This window comes from Seriola dumerili, unplaced genomic scaffold (genome assembly GCF_002260705.1).
Source record: "Seriola dumerili isolate Sdu_G_001 unplaced genomic scaffold, Sdu_1.0 BDQW01000091.1, whole genome shotgun sequence".
In the NCBI taxonomy this organism is placed as follows: Eukaryota; Metazoa; Chordata; class Actinopteri; order Carangiformes; family Carangidae; genus Seriola; species Seriola dumerili.
The window spans coordinates 3,630,754-3,652,947 of NW_019174346.1; the positions used below are offsets into that span (position 1 = coordinate 3,630,754).

The 22,194-nt window shown below is 40.9% G+C and overlaps 1 protein-coding gene across 1 annotated transcript in view; it reads right to left on the minus strand.

Annotated features, from left to right (window-relative positions):
• The window catches only part of camkk1 (calcium/calmodulin dependent protein kinase kinase 1), a 62,140-nt gene extending 50,322 nt beyond the window's left edge, over positions 1 to 11,818 (minus strand). The window contains exon 1 of the mRNA XM_022745899.1: positions 11,748 to 11,818. The gene's annotated coding sequence lies outside the window, so the exon portion shown is untranslated. The remainder of the gene's footprint in view (positions 1 to 11,747) is intronic.
• Positions 11,819 to 22,194: the final 10,376 nt, after the last annotated feature.

Here is a 22,194-nt window from a genome sequence, read left to right on the forward strand (position 1 = left end):
AACTATGGCAGCAAATAATGCAAACACACAAACTGTGTTACTGTTCCATATAATACTGGAGTTGTTTATCTCACTGCAGATAGTCCAAAAGGAGAAAAGAGACAGAGACAGATCTACGTCACCATGCACAGGTCCACAACACGAACAGGACTAAAAACACAAAAGAAATCATTTGGATAATCTTCATGTACCGTGTCATTTATGGCATTAGAGTGTGGACTGTGAAACTGTGGAAGGTGTTGTGCATTTGATATTCTGAGACAGTGTCGAGATGATCAACAGCAAGAGCCACAGTTGTCCTCCACACAGCACACAGTCACAGGTGTTTTACCACCAGGGTGTCTTCATGCTCATGTGTGTGTGTGTGTGTGTGTGCGCGTGTGTGTGTTTATAGTCTAACAAGTGAGAGCCGACTGTGTGAATGTATATGTGTGAAGTGCAGATTATACTATAGGTGTCTGAAATGCCAACATGACTAACAGGATGACACAGCCTCTCACTGTGGATAATGATCTAATGAACACAATTAGTCGATAATTACACTTGCTGCCAGTTATTCTAAATGAGCAAAGACCGCAGTCAGTAGTAACTTGACTTCATGTCAGTTTCTTCTGTGACTTGGTTTGACCCCTTGATGTTAGTCACATGTAATCATCACTGCTCCCTGAGCTCCCTCCTGCATTGTGTTGCCAGAGAATCATCACCGCCAAGAAACAGACTGAGCAGCCCTCTTCTCAAGCTGATCTTCTCTCACGGTACTTAAAACATCAAAACAAAATGCTAATTTCTTTTAGCTCTTATCTCTCAGAAACAGGTTCCTATTGGAGCCTTTGGATTTTGTGGTTTAAGAAAAAAAGAGAGAGAGAGAGAGAGAGAGAGAGAGATAGAAAGAAAACAAAGTTCAACAAAATCAGACTTGAGGCAGTTCTTTGTTTGGGGAAAGGTCAGCGGCAGAGGACAACAGAAGTTCAATGCATGGACGAGCTCCTGGTATCACAGATGGAGCAAATGTTTAGCCCAGCAGCCCTTTGATGACTCATCCCAACAATGTTACACCATAAAGACAGAGGATGATTATTTACATATTTTACAGCTCATTTGATTAAAAATTCTCATTTACATTTTCCTATGAAGCAGAATATCTGCAGCTTTAAGTGACACTGAATAATGATACATTTTTAAAAATGGTAAGAGTTTACAAGCCAAAGTCAAAACATAAAGGTCTTCGATAATTACATCATCTTAATTCTAGAGTTGCAGTGATCAGCTGATTAATCAATTACTCGATCATCAGAAATTATTTTGATAGTAATATCATTGAAATAATTTATAAAGCAAAAAGCATGCCAAAAAATCAGCCTCTCAAATAGAGAGATTTTCTGCTTTTCTCTGGTTGATATCGATGTAAACTGAATATCTTTGGGTTTCGAGCCGGTGGTCGGACGAAACATCTGAGGACACAACCTTCGATTTGGAGAAACTGCGATGGATATTTTTTAACTGTTCTGACCCTTTATAGACTAAATTAATTGATTAATCAAGAAAGCTACCAACAAGTTAATTGACAATGAACATGATTGTTAGTTGTAGCCTTTCGTAACTCAAATAACATCTTATTTCTTTTCCTTGCTCTTATTCTTTAAGACTTTTCTAAGACTGCAGAAAACCAAACTACTTTTTTATTTCCTTTTTTTTTTTTTTTTTTTTAAGATTACTGAACAATTATTTTGTCCTTTCCATGCTACTGTACATGGAACATAGATCCACTGCAATTGAGCAACCCCTATATTTTTCCACAGTCCAAAACTGACTTGTAATCTAACACACAACACTCGGTTTTAGAAGCTGCCTTTTTACTTTTAGTGACAGCAATTTCTGACTTCTCTCGGCCCTCGTCTGATGTGTCGGTTGTGTTTTTCTTCCTACGGCGGGAGGGAAGGAGAAATACAAGAATTTCAGGACTCTGGGCTGCGAGCCTCTTTCTCCTCTCATCAATAATGTTAGCAGCAGCACTGAAGAGTCTCTTATTCTCCACCCTGGTGCAAGCTACAAAGAGAAATTTAGATGTAGGAGCCAGGAGAGGGGGGCCGAGGTTGGTCGGTTCTCGAAAACTGGAATGGATTTGAGGAATGGTTTGCTCACCAAAATAGGTTGTTTTCTCAAAAGGAGGGCACTGGTTGTCAGCTGGCCCAGGGTCAGGTTCTGCTTCTCACTCCTCCAGGATTTCAACAAAAAGACTACCAGCGTCTTTCAGTTCCATCATCCACACAGAGGAATATTTCTACAAGGCTATTGCAAGGAGACCTGAGCAGAAATAGTAAAGCATGTCATATAGAGAAGCCTAAGGAGGAGAGTACTTAACGGAGGTTTAAGCTCCTTCTCTTTGGCTGGCAGTCTCTCTGAAATCACAAACCTGTCTTTGGAGCCATGAGAGCTGAATCCTCCCCCGGCAACACTGTCACTGCTCAGCACTAGCAGACAACCTGCCAGAGCCTCCTACACCACCACGGCCCACATACTTAATACAAGTAGAGAAGGAAACTTTTCTCTTTAATGTATTAATTAGTGATTTTTATGTCGTCATTGCAGAGGGAGTGCAGGAGAAACCGTTGTTGCGTTTGGTGGAATACACCGATGATAAGTCTCGTCAGTTTGGCTGCAACGTATTTATGTTGAGTGTCACTAACTGATGACACCAAACAAAGGAAGTGGGCCTTACTGGGACCCAGGCGAGTCCAACTCACCTGCAGAGCAGCCGGGCCCAGTGTCCTCGTGCATGTCACCAACCGTGCACTGACTGTTCACGGCTCAGAACTGGTTTCACTTCATTTATGTCAACATATAAACCCAGACGGAAACTACACCCAGACACCTCAGAGCTGAGAGCCGTCATTCATTGTCCATCACAGTCTCGACAAAAGAGTTACCCGCAACATCTGCAACACGCCAGCTTTCTTACACTGATTGTTTTTCCGTTTGTCTGTCACTGATAGGCTCAGATTGGTTAAGACCCGCCTTCTTAACGTTGAACACTGCAAATAGTATTTGGTCATCAAGCAAAGTATTGGACAAACTGAAATTTTGATGTGATGTGGGCATAAGATGAAAAGTTACTACAATTCATTCTGAGGGGAGCGTGAATGTCGGAACCAAATTTCATGGCGATACATCCAATAGTTTAGAACATAAATGTCAACATGCTGGAGGCGCTGGAGCGGATCCCCAACGTCATCAGAGGATTCATCCTCCGAGGACCACAAAGGTCCGCGTCAAATTTAATGGCAGTCCATAAAATGGTTGTTGAGATATTTCAGTCTGCACTGCACTGTAGCTATACAAGGTTGAGTGTGCAACACACACCTGGCCATAATACAAAAGGTACCCAAGCAATTAACAAGTCCACCCGTGTACCACTCCAATCTGATGTAAACAAAGAAAATACCATCTGTTAATGCATATTTCATTACTGTTGTAAGTAGCAGATCATTGCAACATGTGGGATGGGTGCTACAAAGGCCTCTGCGAGTGTGTGGGCATTCACTTGATTTCACATAGTTAAAAATAGCAAATACTGTTCTATGTATTATCAAAGCTATAAAAAAAATAAAAAAAAATCAATAACTTCCTGCACATTGCCAGCCCAGTGTGCGGAACAGAGGCAAGACTGTGGCTGTAAACTGTATACCCAAAGGAGTCCACTGTGACAAGTGGCGGCAGGGGAGAAAGCCGGTGTCAGGGTTTGAGGAGGAGTTTCGGACAGCTCACAGACAAACCTCTCAGGAGGACAGACACAAAACTCAACCAGCCATCAGTTATTCCAGTTAGCTCACCAGCCATACGGACATAACAGCAGAACTCTGGGGACGTGCAGCTGAATAACATCATCTACCAGGAGATTTAGATATAAAACATTTAGAAATAAAACTTAAAAGATATCTGAGCTTTTTCTAGGAAGTGGTGCATATTCTATGTTAAAGATGACAGGGGTAGAAGACCACAAAGCCCAACAATGCTGTTAACACTGCCTTACATCCCAATTTCATATTGAACTACCTAGCCAAAAATACAGTTTGAAAGAAAATAAACGAGCAGATTACCACCCAAACCTTTCAAGCAGGTGTAAGAATTCAATAAATCAACAGAAACATATTAGTGAATCGTTAATGTGATTTGGATTTACCTCCTCAGAGCTAAGCCACACTGTTCTTCTTGAACATATTCCGATAAAAAGACATTAACTGGTGTAGGCTCCCAGTTGGTGCCTCCTTCACGCTGGCATCTCTCATACACAGACTAATGAGAACGGGAGAGAAGTGCAAGTGGGGTGGAGAGCAGGCTAGCACTTGGATGAGGTTAACTAAAAGATCTGAGAACCCCCAGAGTCCTTACTGCTCGTGCTTTGAATAATGAAGGCTAATATGCAGATGCGATTGTGCGTCTGGCACAGTACAAACTAATGAGGACCTGTAAATGTATTCATGTTCCCACTCTCCACAAACACCCAAAAACATTTGCAACTGACTCGGCTCACTTCAAGTTTCATGATTACGTGTCTTTTAGTAACATGAGTCATACCTGGAATATAACGCAAATGTGAAATGTGACATTCAATCACAGCAGGGAATCAAAAAAATTATTTCAATCATTTATCCACTTGGATCCATGAATATCTACAAAATTTGCGTCAATCCATCCAGTAGATGTTGAGATATTTCACAGGTTTAAGTGAATATTCTGACTGGCCGCTGGCTCCACGGGAAAAGTCAGGGGCTCATCAAAGTCACTAGGATTCATCTTCTAGGGACCATGAACATACATGCACCCAACAGATGTTGAGACACTTCAGTCTGGACCGCGTGGAGAGACACTGCGGTCCATGGAGCAATGTCACTAGCATGGCTTCCTTAAGCATCAGGGATGCATGGTCTTTATTCTTTATCATCATCAACATCATTATTAAATTCTCATTGTGTGAAATGTACCTTTTCACCTGACCATTTACCTATTTATTAACAGTTGAGTCGAGTGAGAAGGCTGCTTTCATTGAGGTGGGGCTGCCTGGATATGTGACACAGCTTACATGCCAGCGTATATTATGTTTATAGTCTATACTTAAAAGGTATAATGTGTAAGATCGTGCTACTTACTCCACCTCAATAGGGGGCAGCATTTCACCTCTTTGCCCCAGTCCAATTAATCATGTTGTTGTTTTCCCCATGTTCCTTATAATTTATTATTTATATGTGCAAAATTGTTGATAACACTGAAACAATTTATGAGTACTTGTAGTACAAACAGTATGTTTCAATTTACCTTAAAAATATGAAGGCAAGGGGATACTGCATGACACATGGGTGTCAGGCTACAGCAGCATGAGGAAGGGATGATGACATCATCACAAAGGCAGAATTAGAAAATAAGGTTTATTGCCAGGTAGGTTTTTACTTACAAAGATATTTGGCTTGGTGTTTGGTGCAGTATCCAATTAGAGCATTTACAGGAAATAACATTAAAAAGATCAAAAAGATAAATATACATAGACAGGTGCTGGTCCATCATTGAGGATGACTGGACTGGAATCCTGGTCTTGATACAGACAAACATGTGAGAGGACAATTAGTTTAAATCATACAAGTTCTTTATATTCAAACATGTTAGGTCTGTTGTGTGTGTATAATAAATAGTAAGTGGTACAGAGTGGTTCAGAGTGGAGCAGGGTGACAACTGAGGGGAAGAAGCAAATCCTGAACCCGCTGGTTCAGGAACAGGTTAATCACACATTTATGCCACTCGAAATGTTTGTCGGTACGGTTTGTCATTTGCACTAATGACACTTTTCGCTACAGACCAACATTAGATTTTACTCACCAATCCAAAAAGAAAAGTTGCAGCTCAGCATCAAACAGCATCTCTTTACTCGCCCGAATTTGCTTATTTTTTTGCCGTTGAACGTGGTTTCTTGTCGGAGGCCGTCCTTTGGCATGGAGATAAAGATCATTTTCCAGGAGCTTCAGTCATCTCTGTGTTTCTGTGATGCTAGTCCAGAATTTTTTTTTTTTTTTTTTTCTAGTCGGGAGCTGTAGTGTAACTTCAAGCTCTGGAGGAAGCTGTTCTTCTTCGTGGGACTGAGGGCAGACTAGAAGCTACACTGACTCACACAGGATGTAGTGTCACGAAGTGGTATTATTACACAGTGTGCAGAGCTAGCTGGTTAGCATGCTCATTTCTGTAGATATCTCTGAAATACAATAAGTGGAGGTCTTGGTCATGACATCATCACTGTGGCTCCTTCACATACTATTGATAGTGTTAGTTCTAATTTTTTGAACATTTTATAAACTAAAATTCTGGCCAGATCTTACACATTGCACCCAGAAATGGGAAGCAGTGACAGCAGGATCAACAGCATGATCCATATGAAGGATATTTAAACCTGCCACAAGCTCAGCTGCTGATGACTCACTCAAATATGCAAAACTGAAAAGAAAAAGATTCTTAAACACACGTATGGGCTGATTACCACTTACACACAAGTTATTTTATTCAGCATTTCTAATGCATCATGTTTCAGATACCGCAGGTGTTCACCCTGTCTGTCCTCAGAATCAGCACCTGTCAGTACTTCCTCTACACAGCGTTTGTTGTATGTGCTTCCACAGGTTCCACAGGACACAGAGATGCTGTCACAATAAAATAAGACTGGATTTACAGGAGAAAACCAGGCAGCCTAAAAAGTGTAATGCAGTGTAAATTCTGCATAAATGTACATGGGAATGTACAGATAACGCTCAATACCGGACGCTGTGTCTCTTTTTTCCATAAAGCCTATTTTTTTGTGCCGTTAATTTACCATGGACTTATGTTTAGCATTTTGGCTAAACACTCAGTTGAGCTGAAGAAAACTATGTGTGTGTGTGTGTGTATATATATATATATATACATATACATATATACACACACAGAGTATATGAACATGCATACATTTACTATGTTTTTTACCTGAACCACAACAAAATGCATCCACAAGCACTTGAAGAGAAACTGTTTAAAAATCACTTTTGTCAGAGTTTAGAATATTTCCACTGTGTTTCACTCTGGTCCTCAGGGGGCTCTAGCCCGCCCCCGTCCACACTCTAATGGTGCTTACTTGGATCAAGCCGAAATGATGAGAGATGCATGATGCAACTTGTCTCTGCTTGTCTGATCCTGCAACAGAGTCGATCTCTCTGCATCAGCGTTCTCTTACTCTAGCAACAATGTAAAGATGGCAGAGTGGCTGCAACTCCCTCCGTCAATGTCAAGCTTAGGTGGCAATGAGAATTGTGCAGACTCAACCCCAGTCTTGCCAATCCCCCCTCGACACTCTGTGTGTTTCCTGTCCTTTCTCTTGCTGCTCTGACTGAGGGGAATAAGAGACTGTCACAAGTCCCTGAGAGTCTCTTCACACAGGAGTTACCCAGCAGGGAACTGACATCCGTACCATCCATGCATTTTTCTGTCTCACGACCTGAATCACTGGATGAAGTACGGAGTGCCGAGGTGACAGGATTTCCTGTTTCTGTGAGTCTGACAGTCTGGTCACTGGCCATCGCCACAACTGAACCCATGAGACAGAGACCGCTAATGCTAGCTAGACACCTCCCCCTCTGTAAGATATAAACTTTATGTTAGCTAAATGCTAAAAAGCTCACAATGTCAAAAATGCTGAAAGTTAGCAGGTATAATGTTCACCAGCCTACTTCAGCATGTTAGCAAGCTAGCATTAGTTTTGAACAATAAATTAAAGATGAAGTCAGGAGATCAACAGAGATTCTACAAATTCAGCCTGAGGAGGAAATAAAGTACATGTCAATCCATCCAATAACTGTTGAAAGATTTGAGTCTGGACCAGAGTGGGAGACAAACCAACCAACATCACCATCCTCGGAGCCACACAGCGTTGGCTAAAAAGAGAACAGTCAAAACAGATTCCCTGGCCTTAGTCTCTAGTACGGGTCAAGACCTAAAAACACTGACTCCTACATTTCCCATAATGAAACCTTTTGAGGTCTAACCTTTTGTTAGACTTGTAAATATATTTGTATTACAGACTGCACACCAGTTTGTTTAGTTTGGTTTACTTTAGTTTTTTCATTTGATAGAGACAATGCAATTTAACCTAGTTTCAAAACATGGTATGAAACTATTGTTTACAGCTGTTGCTAATTCTCCACTCCGTCTGTAGTTGGGCTTCGACATGCATGATGTAATTAAAACAAACAGTCAATAGCAAAAACAACACAAAACAGACAACACAATTGATATCCTACAATGAGCTACAAATATTCAGATGTTCAGTCTAAAAAGAGACAACAGCACAACAAGCTACAAACCGTCAAACAAAGACGATTAACAATAGATACAATTACCTAGAAATGAGTACAGCTCTGGTTTGCTTTTAGCAGCACTTAACCTTTGCAAGGCTTTCCATTATATTTTTGTCATCTCCGACCTCAAGATGAGATAACACTGGTGCCATCACCATGACATCATCAGATGTTGGACTACTCCAGACAGAGCCACAAAAGACATTATACAACTATTGTTACCTGTCATGTGGAATGGTGCTCAACATGGCCTTGATGTGTAAAGGCAAATATGGTAGAGTCTCCCTGTAACCGGATCACAGGGAAGATTTTGTTTCTTCAAGTTTTCAGGATTGAATATAAACCACGAACTGAGGACTGAAACCCGATTTGAAAACACAGTAAAAACAACTTTAAGATCGCAGATGTGAAGCATCGTGCGCTTTTGACAGTGCAATTGACAAACAGAGCGTGCATCAACAGGAATGTTGACCTGACGGAGAGATCGCCAGTTAACACTCCCAGTGTCAGTCCACACTGCAACTCAAGCACAAATACGCATTTGAGTGATTCCATGACGGTGGAAGTCGACAAACACACCTCAAGAGCTTCCAGGAATTGGAGGCCGTCTCCACGGAGGAGGTGGGAGATGTAGTGCTAACAGTACGAACAGAAACATCACAGCAGGTACGGCTGCTGCTCCTTTCTCACAGCTGTAACATGAAAGCCTGTTAGACATCAAATAAACAGCTCTTCGGTGTGGATTCCACAGGGCCGAGCGTCTTAACAGCGCAGACTGGAAAACACTTGAGTCACACACATTACGAGTCGTCTTACTTCTGAGGGAAACTATTCTGTGAAAGCATTTACACCACTCTCAGCAATAGCTTTTTCTAAATGACTCATTAAGGTTGTTGTGCTAAAAAAAAAAAAAAAAAAAGTCCAATGACATTTCACTTTAATTATAGGCTGTCTTTTAGTGCAGCATCTGTGAAAATTATAACCCATGCTTTTAATGGATGCAAGACAAAGCATCAAACACTAAAAATGCTTAATCCCTCTAGATCAAGGTCATGCACGGACCTCTATTTTCATCCATTTTCATGTCTGTAAATTTGTAGCACACACACACACACACACACACACACAAAGATGCATTCAGAAGACCAGCCTCCTGATGATGATCACTTGAGGATAAATTAAGATTTTTACATGTCAAATAAATTGAAGGGCCTTTTGGTTTGATTGTGCTGAGCACTTCCAGTAAGTTGTTTGTGGCTCTACAATGAGCAAAATCAATTGATATGATGACTGAAAACTGAAAATTGTTGCAGTAAGAGAGGCACAGCAGTGTTCACCAACCAGCACGGACCAATCACGGAGCAGAGACGCTCCCTGTTCATTCTCTGATCCTCAGAGTGGAGCTGTGCTTGACATAATATGGGTGAATGATGTCCAGGCCTCCATGTGAAACTGTTTAGGACATTTATTACAGACACTAATATAGTTAGAACAATAAACACATAATACTACACACATTCACACAAGGCAAGGACAGACAGACACACACACACATACACACACACACTCTGCTGGTTTCTTTCTCGACAAACCTTGTTCAAGTGATTTCCCAGAGGGGCTGAAGGAGCTGGGAGCTGTTGACATGTCCTCTTTGTCAGTAGCTGGGTTGTAGCTCTGGTATGATTACCAGAGCCCGCAAGACGAAGTGTTAAGGGGGTTACAGCCGTCAGCACATTCAGCAGCCAAAAGTGGCCAAGAGAAACAGAAGTGATACTGGGGTTGCTAATTTACACAAAGCACAACAGTCGTCTCGAGCATGAAACATGCAAACATAAGTCAGAAATGTTACATCAAAGCAATCTTCTATCAAAATAAGCACGACTGACCAGACCAGAATTTTGATTCAAGAATCAGCAATTTCTGAACAGGACAAAATGTAAGGCAGTCACATGATGCTGCGTTGTTAAGCTGGGAAAGATCTCTCTCTTAGTCCTGATACAGCACTGTCGCACCACAGTGTGTGTCACAGTCTCATTTCTGGTATTTAATGCTCATAAAGTTGCATACAGAACAAATGATATGAACCCACAAGAGGGAAGAGAGAAGAACAACTCCGCAAACGCAGCGCTGAGTAAAGCCTCTGGCCATCTCAGCAGAACTCGTTTTAAATATTAGCATGTGAATATTTAAATCATCACACTATAAACAAGACACAACTGGAACTGGCTTTGCTGACAAACACTATGCAGACAAATCCATTAGGCAGGGTTTAGAAGAAAAGAAAGAAAGTGGAGACGCTGCAGTAATTTGTTGCATGTCATTCTGATACTTGCTGAGTGTTTTTCAAGGTGCAGCGCTTGAGGAGTCGATTCAACTTCAAGTCATCCTTCAAGTCAGTTCAAAGGGAAGCTTCAGCCCTGCGCCTCCTGAACGAGGATTTAAACAACCTGTGAACAGGGTTACATGAACACCACTGGAGGCTGAGATGAAGCCATTGTTTTAACCAGACACCAAGTTCCTTTGGAGCAACGAATGCCACAGAGACAAACAGAAAAAAAAAAACAGGTTTACACTCACCTGGATGAGATCATTTAAAAAAAAAATGTAATCAGAGACCAAGTGAACATCTTTAAATTGCTTTTCTTGTGCATCCAATAGTCTGAAAGCCAAAGATATTTCATTTGCAAACAACCAGAGAAGCTGCAAATCCTCTTATCTGACAAACCAGAACCAGCAATTGTTTGCCGTGTTTCTTCTTGAAAAATTACCCAAATGATTCATCAATAATCAGAAGCCTTATTGCTGGTTAATTTCCTATCCACTGACTGATCAATTAATCTGGAAAACCTGTGATCAAAGCAGACATCATCCTAATTCCTAAAGAGCAAACTGAAAAGAAATCCCCAGATTACTGGGAGCTCCTTCACGGGTCCACGGTGGGACCCGGAGCTCAGTTTACAAAGCAAAACAGTGAAATGCCCTGTGTGACTGTGAGGCAACATCATGTCATGTCAGGTGCATGATACAGATCAGTGGCACATTACTGTCGTGCATGCGTGCTGCATTTCGTTGCAGCTTCCAATTTCCCGGTGCAAAGTGCCCGCCCCTGTGTGTAAAGTGGTAAAAAAAAAAAAAAAAATCCCCAAAAAAATCCAGTGCAACAAACTGCAGAGGATGCACTATCCGTACGTACCCGCCACTGAGCAATTCACTGAGTATCAATAAAACACGGCGGGGGGAAACACGTGCACTGAGATCCAGCTGCATTGCACAAGGGCATATTCAGCTCCACTTGCCCACATTTACACAGCAGCGACAGACCCCTGCAAGACCCGAGGCAACACGCACTCGCACCGAGATGATGTTAAAAGTTTCACTTACCCTAATGAGCGTGTTTGAGCCCCTGAAGCCTTTCAGTCAGAGGGATCGAGAGGGATGTCCCGCTTGATTCTCCCTGCTCACAGCCGATCATTCACACACACTGACAAGAGACGCATCCGCACGGGCTTCCCCCCCACCCCGACACACACACACACACACGCACACACACACACCCGCACACACACACACACACTAGATGTGTGGCAGGATCAGCCGCTGACCTGAGATGTGTCCCATGTTTCACACCCTCTCTTCCGGAAAACACGGGCAGACCAGCCCACACACTACAGTGAAGCCACGCAGAGTGAAGACACCCAGCGGCTGAACGTACACACAGCCCGCAGCAGGCTATTGTTGCAGCGCTGCAATGTGCACAGGGCGGCAGAGGGGCCGGCCACAAACACTTGGAAACACACTGACTGACTGCTTTTGTCGCACATCGACAGCTCACAGATAACCCCAACTTTTATTATTCGACAGGGAATGACTCCATGGGTCCTAAAATCCGCCATGTTCCCGCACCATGACCAGCCACCCCTGAGCTGTACCACAGTATCTCAATTACCGCTTTATACAGTAAGGCAGCCTATAGCGTTATATCTCTATGTGATAAGCTGCAGCATTATACCCGCAGTGAACAGATCAAACGTTCACAGATGACACTCTTCCATTCTGCTCCTCCATTACAGACTGGATTTACCACAAAGTGAATGTGGTGGGGAATGTGTGATTGCGCCTCTACTGGCCATATTCCTCCTTTATTATCCAATTGACAAAATTCACTTGAGCATCTCAGTGATTAGTGAATTAGTGATCTAATTACTCATTCTCCACTTTATCCGACTGAACATGTTGTAGGAACAAATTCATCAGCTCCGGCCATCAGAATCAATTTAATTCCCAACAGATACGTTTGACCTTTATTTCCCCCAGGGAATATTTGCTGAGCAGTGGTTCTGTGCCTCACAGTCAGATACATACATATACATGTCAGGGCTGAGCCATGAGTTCTACTGTCGCCTCACACTGTTAGACACTGAGCGATAAATAAAGGAGATTGGATTTAGAAAGAAATAAAACAGGAGTCACGTTGCTGCCCAAAACATTCTTCTCTTTGAGAGTATTTTATGTATTATTAGATATATTGCGCAAGATTAAAGACCTGTCTTTAGTTTTTACAACTGTTTTGGTCAAATTTGACCCATGCTGCCATTTAAGAGCATTAAAAACTATGTGAATGAAATTCTTTATGCCTGAAATTTTATGACCTTTCCTAAAAAATGTTGTATTTTCATGTAGCCGGTACACATTTTTACTCATGCATTAAAAAAAAACTGTGTTAAAAAATAACCCAACCCTAACCCCACCTCTGATTAACTGTGGGGCAGAACAGGTGCTGGGTTGGGCCAAGCGTTGGGTTTTACCATTTAACCCAGAATGTTGTTGTTCATTTGACCCAACCTGGTGAGGGAAATTACCTCTATATCTGGGTCACATATCACTCATACACTAGGTTATTTCCTGTCTCAATGATCTGATACTATTATCACAACAACAACAACAACAACAACAACAACAACAACAACAACAACAACATTGGCATATTATACAACTATTATTAAATGTGCATTTTAATGACATTCTACACATTTTCTGCAGGTTATCATGCACGAATACAAATGTAAACAATACACCTGATGCTAGAGAAGCTCCCAGGCGGCGAGGCACTGCCTGGTGTAATAGATATCAAACATGGAGAATCTGTTTCGATGGCGCGGCCTGAAATAATAGTGAAGGGCTGGCACGTTGTCATCTCTTCCCCAAGGTACAAGATGTGCAGGGACGGTTGACTGGTCTCTGCATTCTGTAAACACTCACCATGTTGGTCTCCAGCTGTTAATTACACATCAGTCGCTGAGTGTTGCAATATAACTGACATGTAAGTTATCAAGCTTATTTTGTGGAAGTATGTAAAAAAATAAAACATCGCAAAACATTAAATTTGTAATTTGTGAAGTAATAATTTAATGTTGATATTTGTCATTAACATTAAAAGACACACAACTGTTAGCATATAACTGCTTTTTTGCACACACCAGCTCTTACAGGCAAAGTGTTTAGTTTATTCTCATTTACTGGTTTAATTTTATCATCTTTGAGTCTCGTATTACATTCACAGTTTGTTTGTTTTTTTTCCTGTCAAACATTCTGGTCCTTAATTACCTTGAGAGTTATCAAGCAGGCGAAGCAGTGAACGTCCACCCTCACTGAAGCAGCTAATGTAAAGTAAAACTCACTGTCAGTAAATGACCCGTGGGACTCGTCAGTGGTGAGTCTGAAGACTTTTCCTCCTCTCTTGTGGAAGGATGGGGGACGCAGAGTTGACACCTTCAGAACTGTCTCATCTTTAGGAAATAAACAACTAATACACAGTGTTGCAATAACATTTAAATAGTATGATGTATTAATATTTCTGAGCCAGTATTTCTGCCCTCTCTGATCTGGTGTATGCTGTCTACCTGCAAACAGCAAAGTTATAATTACCAGCTGATACTGTGTCTGAAATACAGTCTAATTCCCAAAATATTTAAACTGTCGAAACTGTCTTTCACTTGTTTGTTTTTTCATAGATTATGATTATATTACTATAAGAAATAGCGTCCTGGTGTCATGTCTTCCAGCACTAAGTGTAAATTTCCTCGCTTGGGCATACATAATGATTGTGTCAGTGATATCAAAAAGTTTTCCCGCTAATTTATCTAAACATTAGATTTGTGGTGGCCAAAGTTAACAACTAATGCTATTGAAAGTATGTGAAAAGATGATTTCTTGTGACCGAGAGAAGGAAAAGTGTACAAATCAGACCCACAAGTTAACAAGTTAGGGACAGATCTGGTGCTGGGTGCACCAAGTCTCTCACTGAATGACAGAACTTGAGCTGCTTATATCCTAACTTGATCAGGGCGTGGTAACTATCATCTGTTAACCTCAAAACCTTTCTCTCAATGTTTCACTTTTATGGCTTATATCCTCCTGGAAGTACATGCATCACTAAATCTCTGCAAGGATGTAGATAACCTCCTAAACACCAATATAACCATAAAACTTAGATGTGTGACAGACTCCTTGATATCCTGCTCCCCCAAAGGTCAGCAGCTTTAAGGTTCACATTCTTCACATCCTAAAACCAAAGTTGCCAACATGCAAAACAAATACAACCTTACAGTATCTTTTATCTAGACATTATAGTTAATGGCCAACTTAGCAGCTAAGGTTACTGACCTTTTTCACATTGCATTCAGTTTAGTATCAGTACATTGTCATTGTCAGCAGATAACACCAGCAGCTAACCTAACTCTTACTGTTGTTCATTTTAAAAATAGATTGGTAAGAAGCAGAATTAGTAGCTAATGTGACTGTCACTTTTTCCTTTTCCGTTAGATTGTTGGAAACTTAGCAGCTAAAGTAGCATAGATTTTTTTTATTTTGACATTAAAATCTTGATGACCAAATTAGCGGCTAATGTTAAAGACACCTTTTAAGATTTTATCTAAACATTAGATCTGTGATGACCAAAGTTAGCAGCTATAGCTATTGAAAACATTATACTTTACTTAGATATTAAAATTAATAGCCACTAAATCAGCTAAGGCTATAACATTTTACTATTAGCATTACTATATATTACTATTGGCAGGCAAAGTAACTGTCATTGTTTCATTTCATATCAATATTACATTTGTATTAGGCAGAATTAGAAGCTAATGTTACTGTCACTTAATATTATGAAAAGAATACTCAAGTACAAATACATATGTTTAGCAAATGTATGTATATATATCTACTGTACATTCTACGACTGTCTGTCCCCCACAGTCCGCTGTAGACACTGCACAGTGTATTAGACTCTTTATCAGCACTACAACTGCAGTAACTGCTGGACCGAGCGTGTAGTGGTTTTTATGGGTGCTCTAGCCTTCGAGAGTTGTCTCTCTTCCCCGTAGCAGCCGTAGGGGAAGTTCACAGCAAGTTCATTTAGTTTCTTGGCAACAGCTTCAGCCTCACAGCACAACACAGACTGACACCACGGGATAAGGGGCAGAATGTCCTCCCTCACAGCACAATCACCCCGCAAATTTAAAGTCTTCCTTTCTGTCTCGAGGCGCTTTTCTAGACGTGTGTCCTCACACAGCCCGCTGCACAGCAAGTAGCTTCTGCTTCTTCTCATATGAGTCATAGTGCAAATCAGCCACAGCCAAGCCTTGTATGTGCATAGTACGACCAGCTTAATATAGGCATGGTGCATGACCAGATGGTTTGCAGAGATCTGTGACCCCTGTTTGTGTCAGAGCTCCATCCTGGTTCAACAGTAGTGATGTTTTAATGAAGCCTCGAGTGGGAGCCTATAATGAAACCAAAGTTTTTTTTTCATGTGTTCCTTTGCAAAGAACTGTGGTCAGTTTCAGAAAAACAAAGACATGAGTCACAGAGAGAAAGAAAAAGAGAACGGTCCTCAGTTAATCTCAATCTCCTCTCTGACTTTTCTTGTCGTGCAGCTCACATTAGCCTTTGTTTGTGCTTGTCATGTTTGCATTGATTTTGTCTGTCATTTTAAATATGTGTCCACAGCTCCGAGGGTCTTCTTATTCATCTGCACAAAGTCCAGTTTTTTTCTTGCGTTTCATCAACATTAAACTTTGATTTCAGTTTAAATATATATATATAAAAAAAATACTGAAATTGCCAAATAATGCTTATCACAGGCACTTTTCATGATTGTGCGTTTGGAGTGCCTCTCTCCTGTTGCTGTGGCTTTAGCAGAGCATCCAGTTTAATCAGAGGAAATCTTCCACCTTGTTGTTCGGGCAGCGGTCACGCTGATATAAAATTATCAGCAGAAAAAAACACATAATCCACTTCAATTAAAATTTAGACAGAAAAAAAAAGAACATCTTCTATTCCAACACCTTTCTCCCTGTGTTCGACCTTTCCACTGGTTCATTATTGCATTAAGTTTTTTTTTTTTTTTTTCCAGCAGCTCCCTGGCCTGTGTGTTTCACTGGGACACCGGCCCTGTTGAGGCTCCCTCTCCTGCATCCTCCTGAGGCTCAGGGTGGAAATAACCGCCTAATACTAATGAGATGCTTTTCTATTCTCCCCGCAGCCCCTCGGGATCCCACCTTCACTCCAGGAACTTCCTCTGGAGAGGGGCCGTGTGTCATTCTCACATGTGAGAGCTGAGGAAGCATGAGCAGGAGCAAGAGCAGTTCTGCTGTGTGGGTAATTTGTATGCAGACAGGCAGGCGTAGGTGCAGGTAAACACGTTGAGTCAGCCGATTAAAAAAAACCTAAAAAGCTAAATGCAGATCCAAAGTGTTTGTGTCTGTTTCGTGGAGAAATCACAGAACAAAAACTCCTTCTTCATCTGTTCTGTTCATCTGTGACAGAGAAGCTTCATTTCCTCCACCTGAGCAGATGTGTTTGTGTTGACATTGTGTTACAGAATCAGTTCATGCTTCTTCTTGTAAAGGATGGATTCACATTTCCCACCTTGCAGCTTTACACATACAGTAAAGGTGGAGTGTATCTCCCCCTGCTGGTCGAAAAGGTTCAGTGCACACACTGTGTCGCTGTTTCCTCTCCATTGATTTCATGCACTGCAAACCTTCTGCTGATGCTGCAAGATACAGTGATCACAGCTTCAAATGCTCGCGTGCACGTTTTCATGCGGACACTGAGTGAGAGTCTTCTGCTCACATTACAGAGGAATGTGTCTCTATTGAGTTGACTCAGTAGAAACGGTTCTTTGTCAGTTGGATTGTGCTACCTGAGCGACATAACAGCCTCCATATGCTGGAAAATTTAATTCAAATTAAAACAAACTATTTATTTTAAGTGACATTTAAAGAGAGAACACGTGGTGAAAATGTTTCTGAGCATGTCGTACAGCCTGAGGCAATTTTTATTTTAGCCTTATTTTAATTTTAGTTTATTTAAAATAGTCTAAATTGAGTAAATAGTTGACTAAAAGAATGTGTCAAAATGTGGGGAAAAAAAAGCTTTTAGTGAAAAGCTGACTCATGTTCATAGCGGAACCTTTGTCGAGGAGAAAACACGGTGTTTGGCGGGAGGTGTGTAATCTCATAACCTTCAGATAAACTCTGGGAAAACCGAAGAGACGATGACACAAAAGTTTACATGTCTCAGCTCGGTCCCTTAAAGAGAAAGCAACGTTCACAGTATCGTAACGCTGGATCATCAGGTTGAAGCTATGTGACGTTTGAATTATAAAGTAGCACTTTAAGGTACATGTCATTTTTTCTTTAGTTTAGTTTGATTGTCTTTGTAATTAATTGACATTCTGCATATTTTAACAGCTTGCTAATCTGACTTCTGATTTTTGCATGATAAGTCATTTTGATTTTTAATTATCTTATATATTTGTGATACTTTGAGGCAGAGTCTCTGTAAAGTTTGTTGTAATGTAAATGAAGTTGAGTTGAGTGAAGTTGTCTGATATTACATGTGTGGTGAGGAGAGAAATATGGTAGTGAACAGACTTCCCCAAATATTATTGCAATCTGTGTTTTCATCATTAAATGTTTGCAGGTCTCAGCTCAAGGTTTGATGTGTCCTGTGTCTCCAGTCTTCAAATCTTTTGTTGCAATATATGATTATTTCTATACTCACTGTTTTCTGTTTGGATGATTTATAGTTTTTTGGATGTGAATGCTCCACTCTTGGTCATGAACAGTTCTGAGGACACAGCACCTTCTGCAGCACGTGTTTAGGTTTTTTTTTTCCATGTGTCACCTATTCTCAGAACTGGATGTTTTGTTTCCTACATCGCATCAAAAAAAAAAAAATGGAGAAAAACTGTCTGAAAAATGCATAAACCCATTTCTACCAAGAAAACCTTTCCCCCTCGTGGCGTCTAGCTGTGCAGATAACTTTATCTTTTGTTCCCAGTTTACAGTTATCCCACTCTGAATACTCTGAATTGTGTCTGGGCTCCTCAAAGCAACCAAAAAAATGATATTATAAAAACAATTTGTTGTTTATTCAGGATAATCCACAAAGAAAAAGGTGCATGAAAAATAACACAAGCTCTGAATAAATAACAAGATAAATAATCTTTATTTCCACGTCTTTGTCATTTATAAAATTATGTGTCCACAATTAATATTAACAAGGCAATACAGAGAATCCTTTAATTTCTCAGAGGTGGAACTCAGGCTCTAGAGACTGTTCACTTGTCTATACAGACAATGAATAAAAGGAAACCACTGGTCAAATGTTTTTGATATGAAACCGATCACTCCTTCACTGTTAGGAAGGGAGGTTGTTTTTTTTTTATAGGTGGCAGATGACTTTGAGAACCGCGCTGGACTGTCACGGGTCTCTAGAGCCTGCATCCTCACCAAGCCCTTCAATATACAGTCATAAAACTTCATAAGCCAGGATTCATCACTGCTAATCGCTCAGTGTAAACCAGACACAGTTCATTCACAAATTCTTGAACATTCTCACACTGGATAACTATCACTGACATGATCAGGGTCATCATCATTTAATTAGCGTAAGCATGACTCTTGTCTATCTTTAAAGTGATAACGTCATATTCTTTTCCCTACAGTAAAAGACACAAAAAACCCCAGTAACTGTAAAAACCAAACGGGAACAATGAAGAAACAACCTTTCTATTCTACAAAAAAAAACCAAAAAAAAAAAACATGTGCTCAAAAAGAAACATAAAAAAATGGTTTTTCGCAAGTCTGTCTGTTGTTGGTAAGTAGATTTAATTGATTAAAGTTATCAAAAATTAAATATTATATACTGTATAGGTTATTATTACAGTAACAAGGTTCCATGCGATCATATTCTCCTCTTCTGTACAGAGTTGAGGAGTCAGTAGTAAATAACAAGGCTATACAGACCTATAGTGCCCGGTGGCCAGAGTGCCAGCATGTTACAGAGCCATGGAGCCCTGGGACGGGGACGGGTGTCTGCTGGTCTGGACAGAGGTGCCACATTGTCATTGTCATGGGGGTGAAAAAAAAAAAAAAAGGAAAAAAAAAAAAAACCGAAAAAACCACGGAAGAAAAAAGGAGGTTTATGTCAAAAAAAAAAAAAAAAAAAAAAAAAATCTAGCGTCTGGGATAAAAATTAAAGGAACAGTCCACCCTTAAATCATTATTCTGTGATGTTCAGAGCATGTTGTTTCTGCTGACATGTTGTTATTGACTTTTTAGTGTCCTTCCCCTTAATTATCATCAACTTCTGCTGGAGCGAGTGATTTCCTACTGTACGTTTCCAACCATGACCCCAGAGAGAATGTGGACCTGGAAATATCTGGACTCAATGATGTCATGCCGTCTAAGTTTGGCTGGTTCTCCTCTGGGGTAAGAAAAAAAACAAAAAAAACATCACCAAGCAACAAAATAGATGAAAACAACAACATAGAGAACTCCAAGCAACAGCAGACTGAAGATTTTAAGGATGGATTTCCCTTTAGATTTTACACCATGCAGAAACCAGTCCTGCTCGTTTGAAATAATGTCTGGAAGCAAGAAAAGGGAGGAAAAAGAATAAAGATCTGCACATCGTGTCAATAACTCCTAGTTCAATTCCTTTGGAAACAACCTGCACAGATGTGCATCAGGCAAAAGCTGCACTGAAGCAGGCATCTTTTATTTTCTCAATCAATCATCAGTCTATAATACATCAGAAAACTGAAAAAATACAATAACTTTGAGCAGAAGGTGACATCCCTAAATGTCTCTTACTAAAATCCAAAAATATTATTTTTAATTATAGTCAATTGTCCCATTTGAGAACTTGAAACCATCAAATATTTGGTAATTTGCTTGAAAAATGATCAATCATTTATCTAAATAGTTGCCAATTGCAGCCCGACCTTGAAGATCTCTGTGATTGAAAAGCGAGCATTGTTAAATGAGTTAGAAGCAGTTGACACGGTGTGGACATCTTGTTTCCTGTTTTTGATCCAGCACCTTTACAAAGTTCTTTCTTGAATGTGCACACTCTCTTCTCTCCTGTGTGGAGGCAACAAGAGACCAAAAACACCCCTGACCCGGTCCACAGGGCGCCAGGGCCCGACACAAACCCCATGATTAAGACTTAAAGACACAATCCACACCCCCGCGGGTTCATTCAGTCAAATACATTATTATTAATCATTATAAAACAATACCCAAGTGAGTCGCCAAAGCACTGAAAGAGCAGTTGGAGCTGAGGGAGCAGCGTGCGAAGCACAAAGAAAAAAAAAAAAAGGGTTTCCTATTAAAAAAAACATGCCTCAGACCAGGTGGACATTCAGAGTCTGTAAGACCTCAAGTGATGAGAATCATTATGACACGCAGGAGAGAGAGAGAGAGAGAGTGGTGGAAGTGGGTGAGAAAAGGTCATTAAAGGCGGAAGCAGAAACACATTCATTTGAACCACATATTCAATGTGGAGGTGCAGTGGGCTGTATAAGGCATGGACGTTAAACGTATCTAATATATAAAGGATTCATGACCAAGCGTGACAATCAAGCGGTTTACTTGCCATTCCTTAACTTACTTTAACTACATCTTCTGTGCGATTCAGTGACTGAAATGTCTATCAAGTCAAATTAGACGAATTAATTCAAGTAAGGCTACGAATATGCACACACATCTTAGCACTGGGTGCAGGGTTAGAAATAACTGGATCAATTAAAAAGGTAGATGAACAGTGTGATTCTCCGAGACACACAAAATGTCACGGAGCATCGTCCTCGTGTTTTGATCTACCTTTGATTTAGATATCCGACAGCTAAAACTCCAATGGCAGCGCAGCAGATGGACATTAAAGTGAGGCTAACAGAACCAGCTGGGCGGACTGGCCGACAACTACTCTACTAATATGCTGGTTTGGTTGCTGTTTGACATTTTTATTTTATTTTCTTAGTTTTTATTTTAGCCAAGTCTGTGAGCTGACCTCAGCTCGTCCAATTAAGAGCCGAAGCGAAGCGGCCAAGCGGCGTAAAGCTATTCACACCTTTAGGTGGAGCGACACCTCCACACCCCAAACTCAAGAGCCCGATATAACGTCACGACCCCGGGGCCCACAGCTGCCTCCTCGACAGAGAGACGGAGAGAGAGAGAGAGAGAGAGAGAGAGAGAGAGAGCAAGACAGGCAAAAGGAGAGTAACTCTGCGTAAGATCCGATGAGCAGGAGTTTGTTTGTTTGTGGTGAGAGTAAAGACGAAGAGCGGTGGAGGAGCAGAGATGCCATTGTGTTGTGCTGATAAGGCCGCGCTCCTGCAGAGCTGGCTGCAATTCACTGCCAGTAGTGTGGGTGCCAGAAGCCTGGGCAGTACCTCCAGATAATGCTTTTGTGGACACACACAGGTGCAATGGTTCTCTGCATTGATCTAACACACACACACACACACACACAC